Source organism: Thermobia domestica, chromosome 13, assembly GCF_964235325.1.
Source record: "Thermobia domestica chromosome 13, izTheDome1.hap1.1, whole genome shotgun sequence".
NCBI lineage: Eukaryota > Metazoa > Arthropoda > Insecta > Zygentoma > Lepismatidae > Thermobia > Thermobia domestica.
The window spans coordinates 141,854,475-141,876,416 of NC_137466.1; positions in this window are offsets into that span (position 1 = coordinate 141,854,475).

Sequence of the window (21,942 nt, forward strand, 5' to 3'; positions counted from 1 at the left end):
TTTCATATTGGTTCTTCGTACTGTATCTGGGGACGATCCTACTGGAAAATGTCCCCCATTGGTCTAAATGATCCTTATTTTCTTAAACAGTTTCGTCGACACTGGTCAGTCTGGCTTAACCACCGACACAGGTATACCACAAGCCTCAAATGATGGGAGCAATATGTGAAACCCGAAACAAAATGGCTATATATCGATCACTTTCGAGGTAGGAATGCCAACAGTAACCATATGATGCCATTTTATATGAAATGTTTACAATCTCCTAGTGGTTTATTGGCTACTTCTCCAGTATCGTACCCAGATATGCAGTATTATAAAGATAACATTTTAAATTTGCAGACAGAGTGTACTGAAAAATTTCGTTACTATTGTAAAGATAACAGTGTGGTAGAACGAGCGTATGACGCTATACCATCTTATTCATGCTCAGAAATGTAAAAGTGGAGCTTTAATTTCAAAATTAACCCTTAATACTCAGAAAGTACTAACTAATCCTAGTAAAATTAGGGCTCACATTCATAATGCATATGAAGAGTTGTATAATGTGTCACAAAACAAGACACCTGTTTTGCAATTTACGCCTCTGCCAAGTTATACAGTGACATCTGATTATAATGACAAGCTAATGCAACCATACATAAAAAAATTAGATCCATGAGGCAATACTCAGTTTCCATCGTTATAAAATTCCTGGTCTAGGTAGATTAGTAACAGAAAAGGTCTTTCCTATTATAGCATATGAGTTTACTACTATTGTCAATGAACTATTGCATCATGGTATAACTAGTGAAACCTTCGCAACATGTTTCATTATATTAGTACCAAAGTTACCAAATCCCACTTCTCTTGAGCATTATAGAGCATTAACTATATTAAATGTTGACTATAAAATAGTAGCAAAATGTTTTTTCAATAGGTTAAAAACAGTGCGCTCAAGCATCCTGCACCCGATGCAGGCCAGATTTCTAGAAGGTCATTGATTGATCTTCGCGATGCAGTGAAATATTTTGATCACAACAAATGTAAAGGTGGCCTTCTATATATAGATTTAAGGTCAGCATTTGATTTGGTTAACTATGGGTATTTATATCAAGTAATGGAAAAATTTAGATTTGATCCTGCTGTAATTAACCAAGTGAAAGTAGATCTAAAATTCAGGTGAATGGCTATTTGACACCATTTGTAACAATCAAGAGATCTATTAGAGAAGAGTGCTCGCTTTCTGTCTCTTTTTAATTGACCATTGATTTGTGAATTACATGTTATGCAAACCGTTTTTTCCTTTGCTGATCTCCACATTAAGTGCGTTCTTATGCTGATGAACTTTCTGTTTTAGTGCGAAATGAAGCGCAACTTAATCAAGTTATTCATGTCACAAAATATTGGGCAATGCAGTAGAGCATGCATTAATTTTGAGAAAACGAAATTGCTTGCATTTGGTACTTGGGACTTTCAGATAATTACTTTTTCTATTCTCTATGTAGATAGGATAAGGATTTTAGGTGTCAATTTTTATTGCACGATACAACAAATGATTTTTAGGAAATTGGGCTCTAGCCCTCCAGAAGGTGAAATGTTTATGTCAATCGTGGAAATTTCGTGGTTCCTGTCTTGAACAAAGAATCTGGATTCTTAATACCTATATTACATTTGACCTTTGGTATTCAAGTCCTGTTTTACCGCTGTCAAGTTGCATTGCGGGCTCTATGCAAGAAGCAGTTTAAATGTTCTTACTCAATCTAAAAATGCTGGAGAACTGAACATGGTGGATATATATTGTAAAGGTACTGCTTTATTTTTGATTAGTTGGATGTGCAAGCTACAATTAAATACACCAAGTTTTGCTACAATCTGGGGTCTCTATTGGGTACAGGCCACGGCGGTCACTCCTCTCCTTAATATGTTGAAAATTTCAAACACCGTAAAGTATTTGTATAATGTACTTTTAAATTCTAGTTACATGACCCTAGACATAGATATTCCCAAACGTAAGAATATCAAGATCTTGTACAGCTCGTATCAGTGTAAACAAAATGTTACTATTAAACGAAAAGACAACTTTCCTAACTATAATTGGGATATGATCCGGAAATATATCAATCACACTGTCCTAAATGTCAATTAGCGCTTCGTATGGTACCAAATTGTACATGATGTCATACTAACTAATATGAAGTTACAGAAAATTAAGCTGATGTTTTTCGGGACATGTTCGCATTGTAATAGAAAGTATACAATAGAGAGAGTATTGTAATAGAGAGACTATTGTAATAGAGAGAGTATACATCGGCTTTCAAGTTGTGATTTGGTGCACGACATATGGTTGACCTTCGCAAGTATCATGTGCACTCTAGTTCGTTGTGGGATTCAGGATATTTCACCGCTAATGATTTTATTTCCTTCTTTTTCATATTATCCTCATTACAAACAAAATAGTGTAATCTGGTTGTGTGGTGTAACTGTAAAATATTTGATTCAATGTCAAACGCCGACCCTTGCAGATTACTATTTTTTACCTGTTGAAAGAACGATGGAAGATAACTGAAAATATCAAATGGAAACAGTTCGCGAATTATTTGGCTGTTGTCGATGAAAAATTAAAAATGATGTACTCATAATTTATACATTACCAATAAGTGTTTTTATTGTTTCTGTTTGTTATCTGATTCCTTGTTGTTTACTCATAATACAGGATATTTACCCTTTTTGGAAAAAAAATTATGTACTCTATAAATAATATTTTACTGCATCTACATAAATAATAATAAAAAAAGTGGTAACAGTTTCACCTCCGGTGGTTGGGGTCCCTGGTTCGATCCCAGCTCGCGCTGTGTGGACTTTGTGGTGGACAAACGCTGTGCTCGTTGGTTTTCTCGGAGTTCTCCCGTTTTCTCTCACTTTCTTCGTTCCACCATCTCATTGATTTCCCATGATCACCGCCTCCTCTAGCCTAACCGGCATTACAGTGGAACGTAAAACCGAAAGATTTCATTTCATTTTTTTCCAGTAGGTGCATACCGATTTTTAGAGAGGTAGGTACAGAGTGATCAAGTACTCCCGAACAGACTCCCTAAAAAATAGTTTAGATGATCCACCAATTCCTCAATGCCCTATCGGTAGAAATGAGTTCCTTGATCGGGGAGCAACTGTTGAACTGCCGATTGAAACTGCAAATCATGGCAATTTGTTATTGACCTTTGAAGCTTATGGAAATCTTGAAAATCGCATGATACTAGATCTCAACTGTAAGGCGGATGCTGCGATTCCAATCATCTAATCTTCTAAGACAGAGTCAAATTTCATGAAGAAGAACAATCTTTTGTTCAGTTTAACTTGATGACCACCCCTTTTATTGCTTACTTTAAATTTCCTTTTCAAGAGAAGAATGGAATGACAAGTAAAGAACTAAACACCTGGAAATACGAAACATAAAAAATTGTTTGAAGATAAGGGTCGGGATTCTTTATTATAGAGCATGTTTAAATTAATTATATTATAGAGAAACCAAAACGTGAGAGATGCTTGACGATAGCTGTCCTCAAAATAGGAAATTTTAAACTCCGATTTAATATTAGGACCAGTAGAATAGGTAATATTACGTAAATAGTGACTCCTAAATATATTAAAACCAGAGAAATTTGTATTGGCAAATTCTGTAGTCGAGTCATTCCCTACTTTCTTTAATTGAGGCTCCTCTTCCTGAACGACGCGTACTTCACGTTGCCCTTTACTTGCAGCTTCCTTGTCTAAACTCTAACTCTATGGCCTATGGAACCCGGAGGTTCAGTGCCGCGTTTACAAAAGCTCTCCACTGACTTCTATCCTTAGCTAATTGCATCCAGTTTCTACTTTGTATTCCTATCTCTGCGAGATCCATCTTAATATTATCCTCCCATCTGCGCCTAGGTCTTCCTAATGGTCGTTTTCCTATGGGTCTACCAGTTAAGACTTTGAAAGCGTTTCTACTTTCTTCCATTCTAGCTACATGACCTGCCCACCTAAGCCTCCTAGACTTGACGACCCTAACAATGTTGGGTAAACCGTATAAACTATGTAGTTCCTCGTTATGAAGCTTCCGCCATTCCCCATTCTGTTCCTCTTGGGTCCGAATATTCATCTCAGGATCCTGTTCTCAAATACTTTCAGTCTATGTTCTTCCCTCAGAGTAAGCGACCATGTTTCGCAACCATACAGAACAACAGGCATGATTATCGTTTTATATATTTTAAGCTTCAAATTCCTCGACAGAATTCGCGACGACAAGAGATTTTGAACCGAGTAGTAACACGAGTTCCCTGCTTTTAGTCGACATTTAATTTCTTCGTGAATATGATTTTCGTCTGTTAATATTGATCCTAAATATTTGAAAGTATCCACTTTATCAAAAGCATTTTTTAATATTTTAACGCCTCCACAATTTGCCGTATTACGGTCCCGACGCACTTCCATGTATTTAGTTTTCTCTGCATTTACTTCTAAACCCATGTCCCTGCAAGCGTTTAATAAGATCTCTGCATTTATTTCTAATGTTCTTCTATCATCCACTATTAAATTTACATCATCAGCATATGCCATAACCTGGTGAATGCCGTTCAACTCTAGGCCCTGGTTGCTATCTTTGATTTTCCTTATAGCGTATTCCAGCACGAAGTTAAATAATAATGGCGACAACGCATCTCCTTGTTTCAGGCCATTTTCGACGTGGAAGCTCGTGGACAAAAATTTTCCTACCCGGACTTTACTTTGGGATTCACTTAAACATATCTTAATTAATCTAATTAACTTTCTCGGTATTCCAAGTTCTGTAAGAACGTTGTATAATGTTTCTCTCCTAACCGAGTCGTAAGCCTTTTTAAAATCAATAAATAGTTGATGTACCGGGGTATTGTATTCCCACTTCTTTTCAAGTATTTGGCGAATGGTAAATATTTGGTCGATAGTTGATCGATTTCGTCTAAATCCGCACTGATAATCTCCAATAATTTCATCTGCGTATGGGATCAATCTTGCTAACAGAATATTTGAAAGGATTTTATAGGATGTTGACAGAAGAGAAATGCCTCGATAATTATTACAGTCAGTTTTGTCGCCTTTCTTGTGAATTGGAACAATGATTGACTCTTTCCACTCTTGTGGCAATTCTTCCTTGTTCCAGATAAGGAGAATGAGTTTGTGTATCTTGTTCCACAATTTTTCGCCTCCAGCTAAAATTAACTCAGCCGGAATTTCATCTACACCCGGAGATTTGTGTTTCTTTAATTTCTTTATAGCGGCTTCCACTTCCATTCGATTAGGTTCTGGAATATACGGTTCTGCGGTGTGTATCTCCTTTTCTCCACGCACATTAGTTTTTGGCTGCGTGTTCAGCAAATCGTCAAAGAAATCTTTCCATCCATTTAAGAGGCTATCCGTATCAGTGAGAACTGTTCCGTCAGATTTCTTTAATATATAAGCACGAGGTTGATAGCCTTTCCTAAATTCGCTGATCCCCTTATACATGTCCCGAATATTTTTATTTTTACTATTATCTTCAAGTTCCTTAATTTTAGCTTTCAAAAAATCCCGTTTCTTTGTTCTAAAAGTTTTGGAAGTTTCCCGCCTGATATCTGCGAAATTTTGTGTAGTTATTTCATTCGGATTTTGTAGCCACCGTAATTTTGCCTGTTTTCTCTTCTCTGCTAGTTTAATGCATTCTTGGTCGAACCATGGTTTGTTCCTACGTATTCCCGCGTGTCCCAATTTTTCTATTGCTGAACTTTTAATGCTATCTCTAATTTCAATCCAAGTATCCTCGACACTAGTGCACTCCGAGTCTTCTAAGACCGAGAATCTATTCGAAACCTAAATCTGGTATTCCTCTCTTACCTGGCTCTCTTCTAATTTCTTTAAATTAAATCTCTCCGTTTTCGGACATTGAATATTACCTTTATTCAACGATAATCTCTCCCGTATTATCGCTACTACCAGGTAGTGATCAGTGTCACAATCAGCCCCTCTAAACGACCGGACGTCAATTATGCTAGATTGTCTTCTTCTATCTACTAAAACGTGATCAATTTGATTATGTGTTTTTCCGTCTGGTGATGTCCAAGTGTATTTATGAACGTCGCGATGTGGGAATTTTGTACTCTTCACGATTAGGTTTTTGGATGTTGCAAAGTTCACGAGTCTAACACCGTTGTCATTACTTTCCTTATGCAAACTTTCGTTCCCTATAATCGGTTTGAAAATATCCTCTCGTCCTACCTTCGCATTGAAATCCCCTAATAGAATCTTCATATGGTATCGCGGGAGTTGGTCAAATATCCGTTCCATTTTTTCGTAAAAACTATCTTTTATATCGTCACCCTTATCTTCAGTTGGAGCATGTACATTTAAAACAATAATATCACACCACCGTCCCTTAAGAGTAATAAAAGAAAGTCTGTCAGTAACAAATTCAACCCGTTTAATTGCTGGTAATATTCGTTTGTGAACGAAAAACCCTGTTCCTAACTGGTGATTTTTATTTCCTTCCCCGTAAAAGAACGTAAAATTTCCGGAATTCTCAGATCCATTTCCTTCCCACCTAACTTCCTGAACTCCTACTAAGTCCATCCTGTATTTCTCTAATTCACTCGTTACAGATTTTAACGCGCCTGCCCTATAAAGACTTCTAATATTCCATGTTCCAAATCTCATGTCCATTTTCTTTTGCTGATGTCGTGCCAAGTTATCAGTCCTTGTCCGAGGCTTTTGTGAATGTTTCTGAACAAGTACCTTTTTTACAGGATGAGGGTGTTAGCCTTACCCAAACCCCCAAGCTGGAGGACCACTCCTAGTCGTCTGTCCGCGACTGCTTATTCAGTATATTCGCAGCTAACCTCTATATCTAGAGGCCTTCTCCTCGATCCGCAACCTGAGGACGCGCCATGCCGTGGTGACAGGAACCCACGTCTTTTGTAATTACAGACGCGGTATTAAGTTCTCATTTTTTTTTAAATAATAATAGCAAGAAGAAAATTAAGAATAGCAATAATAATAATAATAATTCTAACCAATTTATACTTATTTACAACAAAACTTCTGCTTAGTGAAGATCTTTTTTACCATGTTTCTTCTTACCACTCTTCTTATTCAATTGTTACATGTAATTATAAGTTTGATAGAGACATGTGGGATTGGAAACATGTCAGATGTATATGTTGCTAACGGTAAGGCTGCGATCCCAGCGCTGGACTTTTTGTGAAGTAGTGTTACGGCAATAGGTGAGAAACAGTAGAATTGTAGTGTGCAGTGAACTCAGGAAACGGTGATAGTGTAAAATGGGCTACCTTTCTGATTACCAAAGAGAATAAACTGTAATGTCATGCGATTGTGAGGAAAGTGTCAACTGCTTTGGTGTATCACAGGACACAGAGTTGAAAGTGAAGACAGCGAACCACAATGAGAATAGGAACAGTGGTCAGAAAAAAGCAACCAGTGGCAAATACCACCGAACACAGAAGCAGATTGTCTCTCAGAACCGTGCTGCGGCTGCGATGGAACTGACGGAGGAACTTAGGCAATATCTTCTACACCCTTTGTCCACAATCACAGTACGCCGCTATTATATGAAATGAACAAACGTGATTGATTTGCACATGTAGAGAAAAAGCCGTGTCGAGCAGCCATTTTGTAGAGGTAAAGCCATTGACTAGAGAGAGCCAATTTAAACTAATTAAAATTCCCAATATCGGGCTTCCGAAGGCAAAAAAATCTAAATTAATTTTATTGACCGTGTTCCTGAAGATGACTCCCAGTCACGACCTGTACTTGAATAAAGAGAGTAGATAACGAAGTTGGAAGGAAGAGGAACAGAAGGGGAGGAGAGGAAAAGGTAGGAGAGAAAGAGAGGAAAAGGTAAAGAGGAAAGAAGGAATGGTAGACATATTAGAGGATTTTCTTTTCCGTATCCTTCTTGTATTACATACCGCACATACCACTCTGACCTCGATCCAGGTAACAATGCAATTTTAAGCCCCCAGCCCATTCTATCAGGAGTTCCGATTGTTAATCTTTAAACTATATATATATATATAAACTGATATATTTACTTAAATTCTGATAATACTTTGAGTTGCTCAAATTTTAAATAAGAGATATATCTATCTATCTATATCTATCTATCTATCTATATATATATATATATATATATATATATTAATAAAAATTTTAAACATAATGCTTCACTTGGCTTTAGCTTATTTTTCGATGTTAGCTTGCCTTTCAGAGCCATATCAAAGTAGGATTTACGTTATCACATTGACTATGACGCGTTTTATAAACATTCACATATATTTATATAATTACTGCACTTAATATCACAAGAAAACACTAGTACTTAAAATTTAAAAAAATCCATCCATCCATAAGCACACACACACTTACGCACAAGACGATGTTATTTTCTTAAAAAAAAGGAATTATTTTATCTAAAGTTTTGAGTACATTTATTGTACATATCATAGAGAAAGAAGAAAAATAGGAAACATATATTCAATAGTAAATAAAATCAAGAAGAAGACCAGAATCAAAAGAATTGGTCATTACAAAATTATAGGTTACACTATATATTCGGATAAAATTTTCAAAACAAAATAAGGTAGAATAAAATTACAAATATAAATATATATATATGTGATGAAACGAAATAAAACAATAAAAAAAGAGGAAAAAGGTAAATTTTGCTTGGAAATGAGTTCATCTCTCATGTTATGACTAACTTCACTTCTTGAAGCGCACGTTCACTGCACCATGTCAGGTGTCCTTGCACTAAAGTGCCCATGTCTTAATAAATTAAGTCCTTGCACAGACGTTCACATTAATTGACCACTTGTACTAAAAGAGTTTGCGAGCGTTCATTAAAAGGACAACTTATGTTCACGTGGTGTTTCTATTACACCTTTCAAAACATTTCTAGTGGATATTTTCATACATTATACAGTTTTTCCACTACTTAGTTCAAATCGGTTCAATTTTCTCTAAAGTTAAATCCAAGTCTCAAATTGAAATATACTACAGAGTTTATTATCATAAAGTTATAATCGTTCACCGGAGTTACAGGAACATCGGAGGGAAGTAAGTTTCAAATAATTAATGGGAAACTTAAATTGGTTGTATCAATTGAAGAGATTAGGATTCTTTTTTGCAAATTCAGTTGCTTAATCTCGTACCTTTAGATCTTAGTTTCCGTCACACTGTGACCACGATTACACTAAGGCAAAGAAGATTTGGTAGTTTCCTACTGGTATGGTTCTAAAATATGAAGGCTAGGAAATTCCATTGAACATTCATCACTATTGTAACTTGCCCTTTGACATGCTTCATGTTGTTACATACAAATAGGGTTTAGTTTGTGATACAAGGTTTATATTTCCCGACACCAAGGATTCACATGTAATATGGCATAGTGCTTTACATTCTACGACATACAATGATTATCTAACTACGTGCAACATCTTTATGGAAATTATAGCAAACACACACCGGCGGGGTAGGTAAAGACCCTTTAACACATTCACATATATTATCAATATTCACTAATATTTTCATCATATTATATTCATTTTACTTATACTCGTATTTACTTTACTTTTTATTTTACGTCAATTACCCCGTTTAAATAAATTTCAAGCTTCATTACTCATTGCCACACATTAAATACAGCTACGTAATTAAAATCACAGTAAACATACAAAAAGATAATATATTAACGAATCCTTACTTGTTCTTTAAATAACTTACCCTAAATTTATGGCAGGTATTACAGAGGTTTCTAGATTCTCATGGTAATCGTGGAAACAAAAGTGAAATTAAAAAAAAGAGACGGAATGTTCAATAAACAATTGATAGACTTGTACTATGTGGGAGAAATATATATGTCTCATACCGTGCGGTCGATCTCAAACACAACTGGCCGAAACTACTATCATAAAGCTTCGTTGGAATTCTATAAGAGCAAATAACCTTACTAGTTCTGTCTGTCAATGTCTCAATTGAATGCTCCAAGTTAATTCTGCGTATGAACGACTTCATAATCAAATACAAGAATGTAAAATTAAAAAAGAGAAAAAAATATAAAATAAAATAAAATAAAAGGGGGAGGGGAGGGTTTAAAAGAACACGTAAATAGAAAAGTAGAAGAACAACAAAGAAAACGAAAGAGAGAGAAGGGTCGTTAAGTGATAAACGAACCAAAAAAAAAGCGTACGATAAGTGTCGATTTTAGGCCGAAATTTATTTCTATTTTTCGAAACGGGGCTGGCTTAAATAACGCCACGCTGGGGTGTCTTCTGATCGGAAAGTTTCGCAAATCCGTGTCCAGATCAATACATTCATAGGGAGAAAATAGTCCCCATAAATGTATTAATACTCACCGTATCCGGCAAAACCAATCAGAATTACGAACGGTCTAGCCGCAAGGTTAGTTAGGTCTATGTGTTGGAAATTTCTAAAACAACAAAAACTGTTCGATATCCCAACGATAAAGGTATGAGTTAAGGTAATAGAGATTTTAAGGAGACTATATTCAAACGGGGATAACCAGAATAAGATAAAAAAAAATAAATTTTGTACTAACGATTTGTCTGCCAAATTCTCGTTAGTGGCTCCCAGTACACAAGGACGCCAACCTTTCGTGTAAATTTCCAGGCTATCTAATCTTAAATTAAGGAAATTGAAGATATAAGGGGAAGGGGTGAACGGCACTCTGGTATGGAAGCCACATATACAAAAAAGGGTTTCTTTACAATATTATTCACTCTTGTCCCATCCTTCACTTGTGAACCTTAATAAATTTTAAATTCGACAACGACTGAGAAAGAGAAAAAAATTAAAAAATCCTAGGGGACTAACTCACATTAATTCAGGTTTTTAAGATTAGTTAGACCCTTCGGTCATATTACTTCCATGAATTAGCTACTTTTAATCCGTTGCTAAATATAAGCTATTCAACATTTATCGGTATTTGTAATTAGTTTTGCTGAGAAAACCAATTCGTCGCCATCTTGAACATTTCACAGCTATTTCTATCTATTCATGCTTCGATTTCTTAGTCTGTGTCATTCATAAACAGAACTCGAGTCAACAAATTTTATGAATTTATTTGTACAAGGGAAACTCAATAGCCTAACTTAACACAACACTTGTTTCATGTGAGTTTGCAATGTGAGAGCCAGTGGTCAAGTGTTTCCTATCTGACGATGAATATTTAATAGGAGGTAATGTAGCACAAGTATAGCTCTAGTGGCAAAATTCTCTTGGCACAAGTATACTTTGGGGTGGCCATTTACATAAACAACAACGACTCATTTTTAAAAATTCTATTTACTTATTATCGCGACAACTCACATTTAAAGCACACTCAATCATTAATATAGCCATTTACACCAGTAACATTCAATATATTAACTACTTCTAACCTACATTCACAGTACTCTTTAATAAATCCTCAACTCAAGTCAACATATTGGAGGAAATACAATTGACCAATGGCTAGTACAAATCAAACTCCCATGAAACCAAACACTTGTATCCGTAACATACCGAATTCGTATTTACCTTACGTAAATTTTTAGTAATATGAAAATTTTCGCTATTGGGTTGAATAATTTTTACACGCATATTTTACTAGAATAAATTCTAATTATTGTTAACAGGTGGGTAGATAAAACAAGACGAGAGAATATCTGTTTATAAAGTGACTGAAATAGTTTTTATGCTGTTAAGGTTCTAAAATACGGACTAGAAAGTTCTGTTAAAGCCAAACACGAAGTTGAAATTTTGCAATTACATAATTATTTCGAGTTGGAAGAGGTAAAAATTGCAAATGCCGATTCATCTAAATACAAAATACTAACCTGAAGCATTGAAATTACTCCAGTTGTTATTATTTTTCGAAATGATAACAAAATATGCTAATTTTATTAATATCTATTTCCTTAACCAGTCGACGACAATTGACTGACGCTTGTGCGTACGCTGTTTCCCTACTAGAGGGCGCTGTGAATGCATAAACTAACCTTGTGCTGATAAAAGTTTAAACATCTGAATACTGAATTCCGTACTAAAGCAAGAATAAAATTAATTTTATGGTTAAGGTTTTGTCCAAAAAATATAAGAAAACAAATAATTAATTGCATAAATATAACACTAAATCGTCCTCAATAATCCACTCTCACACACACAACTATTCAACTACTGCACCATATTGACATCAATTACATAAAACTACTCATAGATACTTAGCTGGTTTCCAGCTTTCTCACTAGAGGCACTCCTGTAGTGTCAAGTCTAGGCTGAGAATATTACGCGTTTGTGGACGCAAGCGTGGCAGTTCTCAGTTTTTGGGCGAGAGAGTGAGAGAGATCAAGGGTTTCACCCGAGTGGAGGCTGCACTACCGTACACATTAGTGTACTAATTTTTGGAAGCTTTTGCTTCATCACTCATCACATCATCTGTACTGCAATAGACATCTGCTACACTTACATACACAGCGTTCCGGAAACCATCTTGTCCGGCTACTATGGCCAGTGGACAACATCCTGGTCTTCCGCCTGCAGTTCCTACAGCTTCCACTGTCTCTACGAAGGTAGAGAAGCGCAAAAGTTACAAGGACGCTTTTATCACTTCAGATCACGATCGCGGATTAGTGGGTAATCCTATCGACGGCGACCCAGCAACTAATCCAAAATCTCCTCCTCACAAAAAGCATCACGACGACAATATCAGCATCGCCAGTTCAGACGACAGCTCTCGCCTAATGATTGTTGATGGCATTCAACAATTTCCTCAGAAACCACAGACAGACATTCATAACTTTCTACTCCAGGATTATGATCCGAAATTCCGGAACACCAAACTTCTACTCCAGCAACTTCTCAAATATCGACCTCGTTCAGAAATCACACAGATCATTCAAACTCAAAACGGATACATTATTAAATCGCCATTACCTAACTTCGCAACAACAGTCAGAGACAAACATAGTTTTGAGATATTTGGGAAAACAGCAAAACTCACAAAACTGAACGACAACCGTAAGAAACAAATGCCACCACCCAGACGAACTCCTGTTCTATCTGTAGTCATCCGCGGTGTTGATCCGTCTTACAGTGACGAAGAAATCGAAGAGGAACTACACCACGAGGGATACACCTTCAAAAAATGCATTCGCATTAGAAATAATCAAGGAGCTACTTATATGGTCAGGGTACTGACAGAGTCGCAGGAAACTATTGACGACCTGCTTGAACACGGAGCATTCATATACAAGCAAAGACATAGAGTGGAACCATCCAAAACATCGCCTCCTCTTCCCATACGCTGCGATCGATGCCAGGAATACACTCATCCTACGCCTAAATGCGTAAATCCGTTTAAATGTGGCTACTGCGGTGGCCCTCATCCTACCCGCTCTTGTCCAAATATGCAACGGCCGCCTGAGTGTTCAACTTGTCATGAACGTCATCCAGCTTATAGCTATAAATGCAAAGCCAAACCTACTCCAGAAGAAGCCAAACCTGAACTAGTAGTTCCACTTAGAATACATGACGCACAGAATCAAACTTCCGAACCCAGCACATCTGATCAACCAATTACTATTAAACAGCTTCTTGCCTTCATTACTCTTACTCTACAAAACATCCATCCGTTTGCACGTCCATTAGTTCTACAACACGTCCAGTATGCTGCTCAATCAGTCTTCCATCTTCAGTTCCAAGCGACTTACAATGGTCCAACTGCCTACTTTCATACTTTCCCATCTTCACAAACCTTCTAAATATCATCTCAGTATGGACATTATGGGTATTATTTTTCTGTTTGCTAACATACGCTCTCTCTGCACCCACAAAATACTATTTGAACAACTGTTACTCGAAGAGAAAGTCGATGCTTTTCTCCTTAACGAAACACATCTGACTCCCAAAATGAAATGCAAATTACCAGTATATACGATCATTCGCAAGGACAACACTTTACCAGCACGTCGGGCAAATGGCGGGGTAGCTGTTGGGTTTTCACCTCACATCCCATATCGTATCCACACTCCAGCAATTCAGAACCTTCCAGAAAATCTAGTAATCACTCTTTACTACAAATCCGATTATATTACAGTGGCCACTATCTACGTCCGCCCAGGGCATCCAATTCCTCTGTCATTTTTTCAATACATATCGAACACTTTTCAGCGTTACATCATTCTAGCCGATATCAATTTCCATAGTCGTTCCAATAGGGACCAAACTCATTTTTTGAATTTCATTCTCACCAATACGACGGGCACTTTTCATCACCTACCTAAACCAACCAGACCTGAATCAAATACCACACCCGATATCGCTATCACGTCTGCCTCTGTAACTCCACGCTCCACTATAGATGTCCTTGATCCTTTCGGGAGTGACCATGTGCCCATAAAACTCAGCATCAAATGCCGTACCCCCCGACCTCTCGACGCACCCCCACCTCGCATGATCCCTCGATATGACAAAGCGGACTGGGAGAAATATCGAACATACCTCACTGAACATCTCGAAGGCCTAAATCCTCCTACAACAGAGTCAGAGTTATATCAATCATTAGAGACTATCACCAATCATATCAATGAAGCATCTGCACAATATATACCACAATCTCAATATGCACCACACAAACCTAAACTTCCACCACAATATCTTGCCATGGTAAAACGATCACGTCAGTTCTTCCGTGAATATACTCGCACAGGAAATCGAGAGGCACTTAGACATCACAGAGCACTCCAGCGCACTGTTCACAATTATGTTAAAGCCTTTAAATTAAGACAATGGATCAAAACTTGCAATTCTCTCTCCGAAACCTCTCATCCTACTCGATATTGGAAACGGCTAAACGCTCTTTCTGGCAAATATACCAAAACTTCATACCCGATCATCATCAATGACTCGCCTTTAGACTCTGATCTGGACAAAGCAAACGCCTTCGCCACTTATCTCCAAGATATCTTTACACCGCTCACTCCCGAACATCCAGTTCGCAATCACCCAGTGGATCACTTCGACTTTTCTTCACCTCATCTTCAGCCAAACAGTACTCACCCGCTTAATACATCACGTCCTCTTACAAAGCCCATCACTCCAGAAGATATTAGCACAGCTATTGCACGAAAACGAAACACCGCACCTGGCACTGATAACATCTCATATCGACATATCAAGGAAAGTCCATACGCAGTATTATATATTCTTTCTCTCATCTTTACATTCATCCTCCGCACTGGCTATATACCATTACAGTGGAAAACTTCAAAGGTACTGATGTTTCTCAAACCCAACAAACCCGCCGACTGTGTCTCCTCATATCGACCTATCCAATTGACTCCAGTCTTCAGCAAAATCTTAGAGAAGATTCTGGTATACCGTCTTCATACACATCTTTCCAGATATAATTTATTACCATCACATCAAGCAGGTTTTCGTCCAAATTTCAGTATTAATGATCAGTTATTCCGCCTTCTCAATTACATCACAAATCACTATAATACTTCCTGGCCATCTTGTTTAACTCTCTTTGATCTTGAAAAAGCTTTTGACAAGGTTTGGCACCATGGCCTTGTTTATAAACTTCTCAACTTTCGTCTTCCTCTTACTTACATCAGATTCATATATAATTTCCTGTTCTGTCGCCTAGCATATATTACCATTAATCATACCTTCTCTCATCCAATATTTCTTCATTCTGGTGTACCGCAAGGATCGTCTCTTTCTCCATTATTGTATCTTCTCTATGTAGCCGACTTTCCAACTCTGCCCGATAATATACACGTTTTTCAATACGCAGATGACACCGCCTTCTTAGCGCTGGGCAAAACCATCCATCAACTAAATACTTCTATGCAATCCGCCATAGATTCATTTGTCCAATGGTGTAAAGTGTGGCGCTTAAAGATCAACGCTCTCAAGACACAAACTATAGTTTTCCTACACCCTAAAAAGCGCACAAAAGTACAGAGAAATCCCAAGCTCCTTCATCTCACAGTCAGTGATACACGTCTTCCACTCAGCAAAACAGTAACATATTTAGGACTTGTCTTAGACACACATCTCACCTGGAAGGCCCATTTGCAGCACATCACCACCAAAGCTTACAATCGTCTTAATTTACTCAAACGTCTTACAGGCACTACTTGGGGTCTCAGTCCAAAAACTGTACTCAATACCTATAAAGTATTTCTACGTCCGGTCATCACATATGCTCATCTAGCCTGGATTGCCGCACCACTCTCCTTCTACAATAAATTGAATATATTGGAACGACATGCACTGCGCATTGCTTACAGAATCAAACTACCCAGTCCGACATACGAACTCTATCAACGCATGACCTTTCCACATATTCTTTTCCATCTTGAGTCTCTCCGTCTTAAGTACATCACCACTCGTCTTGAGGATCGCCACCCACTCCTCATCGATACAATGACAGCACACATCGACTTTCCACTTCGTGCCCATCTTCTCCATACACCATTGGCGCTGCTTTTTACCCTCTATCACTACACTCTTCCTCCGAATCACCATCATCTCCTCTTAGCCGCAGAATTGAAGGCCGACGTCATCCCACCCTTCATATGTCCATCATTCGCACAGTAACTCCTTTGTAACTAATCTGGGCTCCCGCTGTCTTTTCATCAATGCTTGGAGTAGCCCCCAAGCGAGAAGAATAACATGCATCTGTCCACTAACATAACCCTGTATTGTGTATGCTGTGTATCGCACTTCATCACATCATGCTCATCACCTCCATCATCACTTCATGATTGTGATCCAAAGATCACAATGTCCCTCCGAAAAGTGAGATAATAAATAAATAAATAAATTAATAATAAATGTAATCCACAATCTTCCTTCATTGTTTCACCATTTCCTTTCTCTTTATCCTTCACCATCCACATATCAGTATACAAATATCACATAGACCAACTCCCACTGTTCTTTCTATCAGTTCCCATGCATCTACCTTCCCATAGAGGGCGTAACCCTCGCACGGGTGGCTAGCCGCGGCTAGCAAAAAAAAAAAAAAAAAAAAAAAAATAAAAATAAAAATAAAACTACACATAATATAAATATGAATTACCAGTTAGAATCTATACGTATAAATATTTCACTATCCCAATAATATGGCTCTGAATACATAAAGCGAATATTCAAAATAAATTTACGGAGGAAAAATTTTCGGGGCCCATTGGCCCTGAAGTTCTCACTAAATCATTGCTAATTCAAGTTCAAGAGGACCTATCAAATGGTCCTGAGAAGATCCCTCCCCCTGAAGGGAGAGGAATCTTTGTGCAATTTACCTACATTATGGGAGCGACAAATCAAGATGGATAGGTTGAAAACTGAAGATTGAAGTATCCAAACTTAGTCCAAATCAATTCCACTCATCTGTCATGGTGACTGAATTCCTTCAAAATAGTTAATTTCTTTGCAAAAATAAAAAATTTCGGATTCCAAATATTATTCACTGATTGCTGAAATATGTTATGTTAAACTAATGAAGTCTAGGATCGCAACTGTTCCTGAACTATAAAGTATAATACCGAAATAGACACACCAAATTTTATAACGTCACTGCGTCGGAAATCAGATGTTGATCATTCGATGACTGATGATAAAAGACACGATCCTACCTCTCGACCGAGATGAGCTGAGATCTCCCAGCCAATCACAGCCAAGGAAAACACCCTCGTGACTAACGCTATGACGCTACAAAAACATCTGGCAGAATTTCTGATTTTGGGAATCTCTGAAGGGCGACGGGGTTCTAATTTATTTTATTAATTTTATGATTGGAGGATTCTTTAAGAAACACTTATGTGTCTGTTGTGACAGATAGTTTGGACAAAAAAAATTATAAACCAGTTTTTTATCCATTTTTGTTGACCAAATAAGGAAATAAACATAGAGAAAATTTAATTACTATTTAAGAAAAGAGAAATATTACCAAAAATATAAATTTGGTCTATTTCTTTTAGTTATTATTGAATTCTATGAAGAAAAGTTAATTTTTAACTTAAAATTAATAAATGTAACAAATAACTCGAAATTTTTACTATTAAGAGCCATTATTATATAGGGTGTCCCATTTCTAATTTCATCATAAAAAATATTATACCTAACTGTTATAGGTATATTACACACGGGTAAAACTGTTCATAAAGGAGTACAACGATTTAGCGAGATGCCAATGATGCCACAAACAGACAATATGGATCACTGATGACTGGAAAAGTGTGAGGGTCAGATGGAATATCGTTGACCTCATTTCAAACCACGTTCCTGTGTCGCGGATGCCCACAGGATCTGCAATGTCTCCGCCCAACCGTAACACATGGCGGTAGTTCTGTGAAAGTGTGGGCTGCAAACTCCTTGTTTTCAGTAGGTCCTGTCCTGATGCCTACCAGTCGCGAATGGCGTGATTTTGTCGGCGTTATAAGGAATCATGTGCATATTATGCTTTAGATGTTCTTTTCCGACAATAGTGTCATATTCCATAATGATAATTCGTAAATTCACACAGTTGGAGTAGATATGACGTGCTTTGAGGAACATCAGGATGAAGTTCAATACTTTTCTGGTTCGTTTAATCCCAGGAAGTGAAAATAATTGAGCACCTGTTCTCCGTTTTGGAAACACGAATTCGGCGAAAATTTCCGCTGAGGTCCTCTGTCACGGAATTGAGTGCTGTATTGCATATGTAATAAATATTTCGCTCGGTACTTTTTCCTGATTCTGTTAGTCTATCTTTCGTCACGTAAGGACTGTTCTGGTAGCGAAAGGCTGTCCAGTTAAACCCAGCATTCATTTTGTTAGTTCTACTTCTTTGATGTCTTTATATTCTAATGTCCCACGTGATGTGATAAGCAAACAATCAAACACGTCAGTGTTTACAAACACCACAACGTGGTTTGGCAAGAAGATTTCACACCAGATGGATCTACAATCACCTGCAGACGGCGGTTTCTAGCCCCTCTCACGGAGCAGAAGACGACATCGGGGCAGCAGCGTCACCGTTACCCAAGGAACGCTATAAATTGGATGGACCACGGCAATTCTGTAACAGTTTTCTGGTGACCCTCCTACTGTTTGTCACGGAACATTAGGAGTAACCTAACCCCAGGCCTGTAGTCTGCTACGGGACTACGCCTATCCTATCTCCTGGCTTAACCTGCTACGGGGCTCTGTCTGGGAATCCTAACCTCAGCCGCTTAGCTTGCTACGAGGCTCTGTTCGCCATTTAACCCGCCTTTACTTGCTACGGAGCATTAGATCCCTAATTCGACTCTACTTAGCCTGCTACGGGGCTCTGTAGAGATGCTGTCTGCGACCTAGTTACCTATAACTAACCTTGTATATTAGAGATATTATTTGTACGGTATTTTGTGAAAATACTTTTCTAATTAAAATTTTTATAATAAAAATCGGTAGTGGGAGTCGATTCCGGACATTCTTTTTATTAACGCTCTACCTATATCTATATAGGACAGAGTTTTACAATATTAAAATGTTAAGTATCTGTATTTTGTGTTTACGATATTTAACTCCTCTTTCTTCCAACATTCCTTATATTTGTAATTATGGATATAGTATATTTCTGTCAGTTGTTTGCGTTGCCCCCCCCCCCCCCCGATTTTGCTCGCTTTATACACTCTCAGAATTTGGAATCGCTGTTGTACTCTATTGTGAAACACAAATTGAATGTACTATCAACAGAATAACAAACAGGTTTAACACAGTTTAGTAATATATAAAGAAAATTTCGCGAAATTGCATCCATAGTAACAGCTACAATTAAGATAGCAAAGTAAGGTTTAAAGTCTATCACGAAACATTCAAAAATTACTTGTAATTATATTAGGAGAACGGCTTTTTCCAATATTTACTGCTAAAATAGGAACGATTGTCTTCAGCTTTATAATAACGCTAACATTTAATGGGTAATGTGTCCAAAAAATAAGAAATTTCCCAATAGGCAGATATCATGGAGCTGAACAGAATAATGTTGGAGAATATGAGACCTCATGCCTACTTTTCAAGAAAATTGACAAAAAAGATGTTTTATGTCGCTTGAGAATTTTTATTCTACTGAAGTCATTTGCCTGCTCCGAGCGAGGATATAGAAACCCTTCTAACAATGACACATATATTCCTAATAATGATCCGTATAGGTCTGACAGTAGTACATACATTACTCCTAATGAATTTAGTAATTAGTAAAATGAGAGAAGTAAATAACTAACATTAAGTCACATTTTTTGCTCTCTCCGAAAAATAAACACTATAATATCAACAATGTCGAAAGAAGTAACTCTACAATTTTATATCTCTTTAGATGCAAGCAAGGACTGCAATTTAAAGTTAATCGATTGGAATTTGTCCTGCTGACAAATTAATGTATAAGCTATTCATCTTATGAATTTATGGCATGGTTTCAAAAACACATAAATATTTAAATAATTGAATATTTAATTCAAAAAGACAAAATATAAAAAATTGAATTATTATGTAGAGAAATGTATCCTGTTTAACCCACTCGAAAATATCAATGCTATTGTAAACTTATATTGGAAATAGGCTACTCGTAGCTCCAGGAAACGTTTCATTAACACATACTAAAAGTTAAGAAAGAGAAACAAAATTTGTGTATTATATACTTTCAAATACATACATTCCGCAACACATAACAGTAATAACTGTAACAAAAAAAGGAAAAATGTGGACAATTTAAAGAAAAATTAAAGAGTAATTGCTACAGTGATTGGCCAAAACTGGAATAGAAAGTAAATGCTTCTTTCTTACTGGTCGATCTGGATTTCGATATACTAATGTACCTCCATGTCAGAATATGTACTTTTTTTGTACTGTACTGTTATTTGGTCCCAAAAACCTTTCCGACCCTCTTCATCGGTTTTGATTTTGTCGTTTCTGTCGCCAGTCAGATAGAGTCAAAGAGTCCTTCGGCTGTTTACACACGGCTTAGGAGAAAGAACATAGCCTGAAATAGCAGGGCAAACACAAGAGTGTGGAAACACCAGAAGGAGAAAAAATCACACATTCTCTCTCAGATTTATCCTTCCACTGCTACAATAAACTTTGCAAGGAAATATATGTATTACTCTTTTATTATTTTGAAATTCATTTTAAAATCGAGTTGTTTAGAAATTATTTTTTAAAAAACTATTATTAAGAAAAGAAAATATATTAAAAACAGTAAGCATGTTGTTCATGAGATGGCTCTAGTATCCCAAATCCAGAGTCCTAGTCTGTGAGGCTTAAAGTCACTCGACAGGTAACAGATGAAGCTAGTTAGTATAAGTGCAAATGTTATTGCAATTCTCATAATTAGACATAAAATATTACAACATAAAAAATTATTAAACTTTCCATGAAACAGAGCTACATTTTAGAATTTTATTTTGATAAAATAACAAATACGGTGAAGAAAGTTGTGTTGTTTACCGTAAATCAAGAGTCAAAAATAATTCAGCAGCTTTTGTTCTGGACATTTTGATGTCCAAAATACTCTTGGCTGTGTGTTATCAATCACTGCTAAACTGGGTGATATTCTGTCAAACATGATCGGGGTAAGTGGTCATAATATCTCCAATCACATAAACATCCATCACCAAACAGCGATAAACCATTTGGAGAAAGCTGCCTACAAAAAGAATCTCAACTTTTGGGTGCTATATAATCTGACTCAAAAATATATTCGATCGAATTTCTAGCTGTTAATCTCTGACTAATGAAATTGACCTGAAGTGATTGATCAGAAGTGATAAAAAGGGGATAACCTACCACAACAATGTGCGAATGAAACATTGGTTGAAGCATGAAAGTGTATCTACGGATTCAAAAGAAACGATAGGAACTGGTAAATAG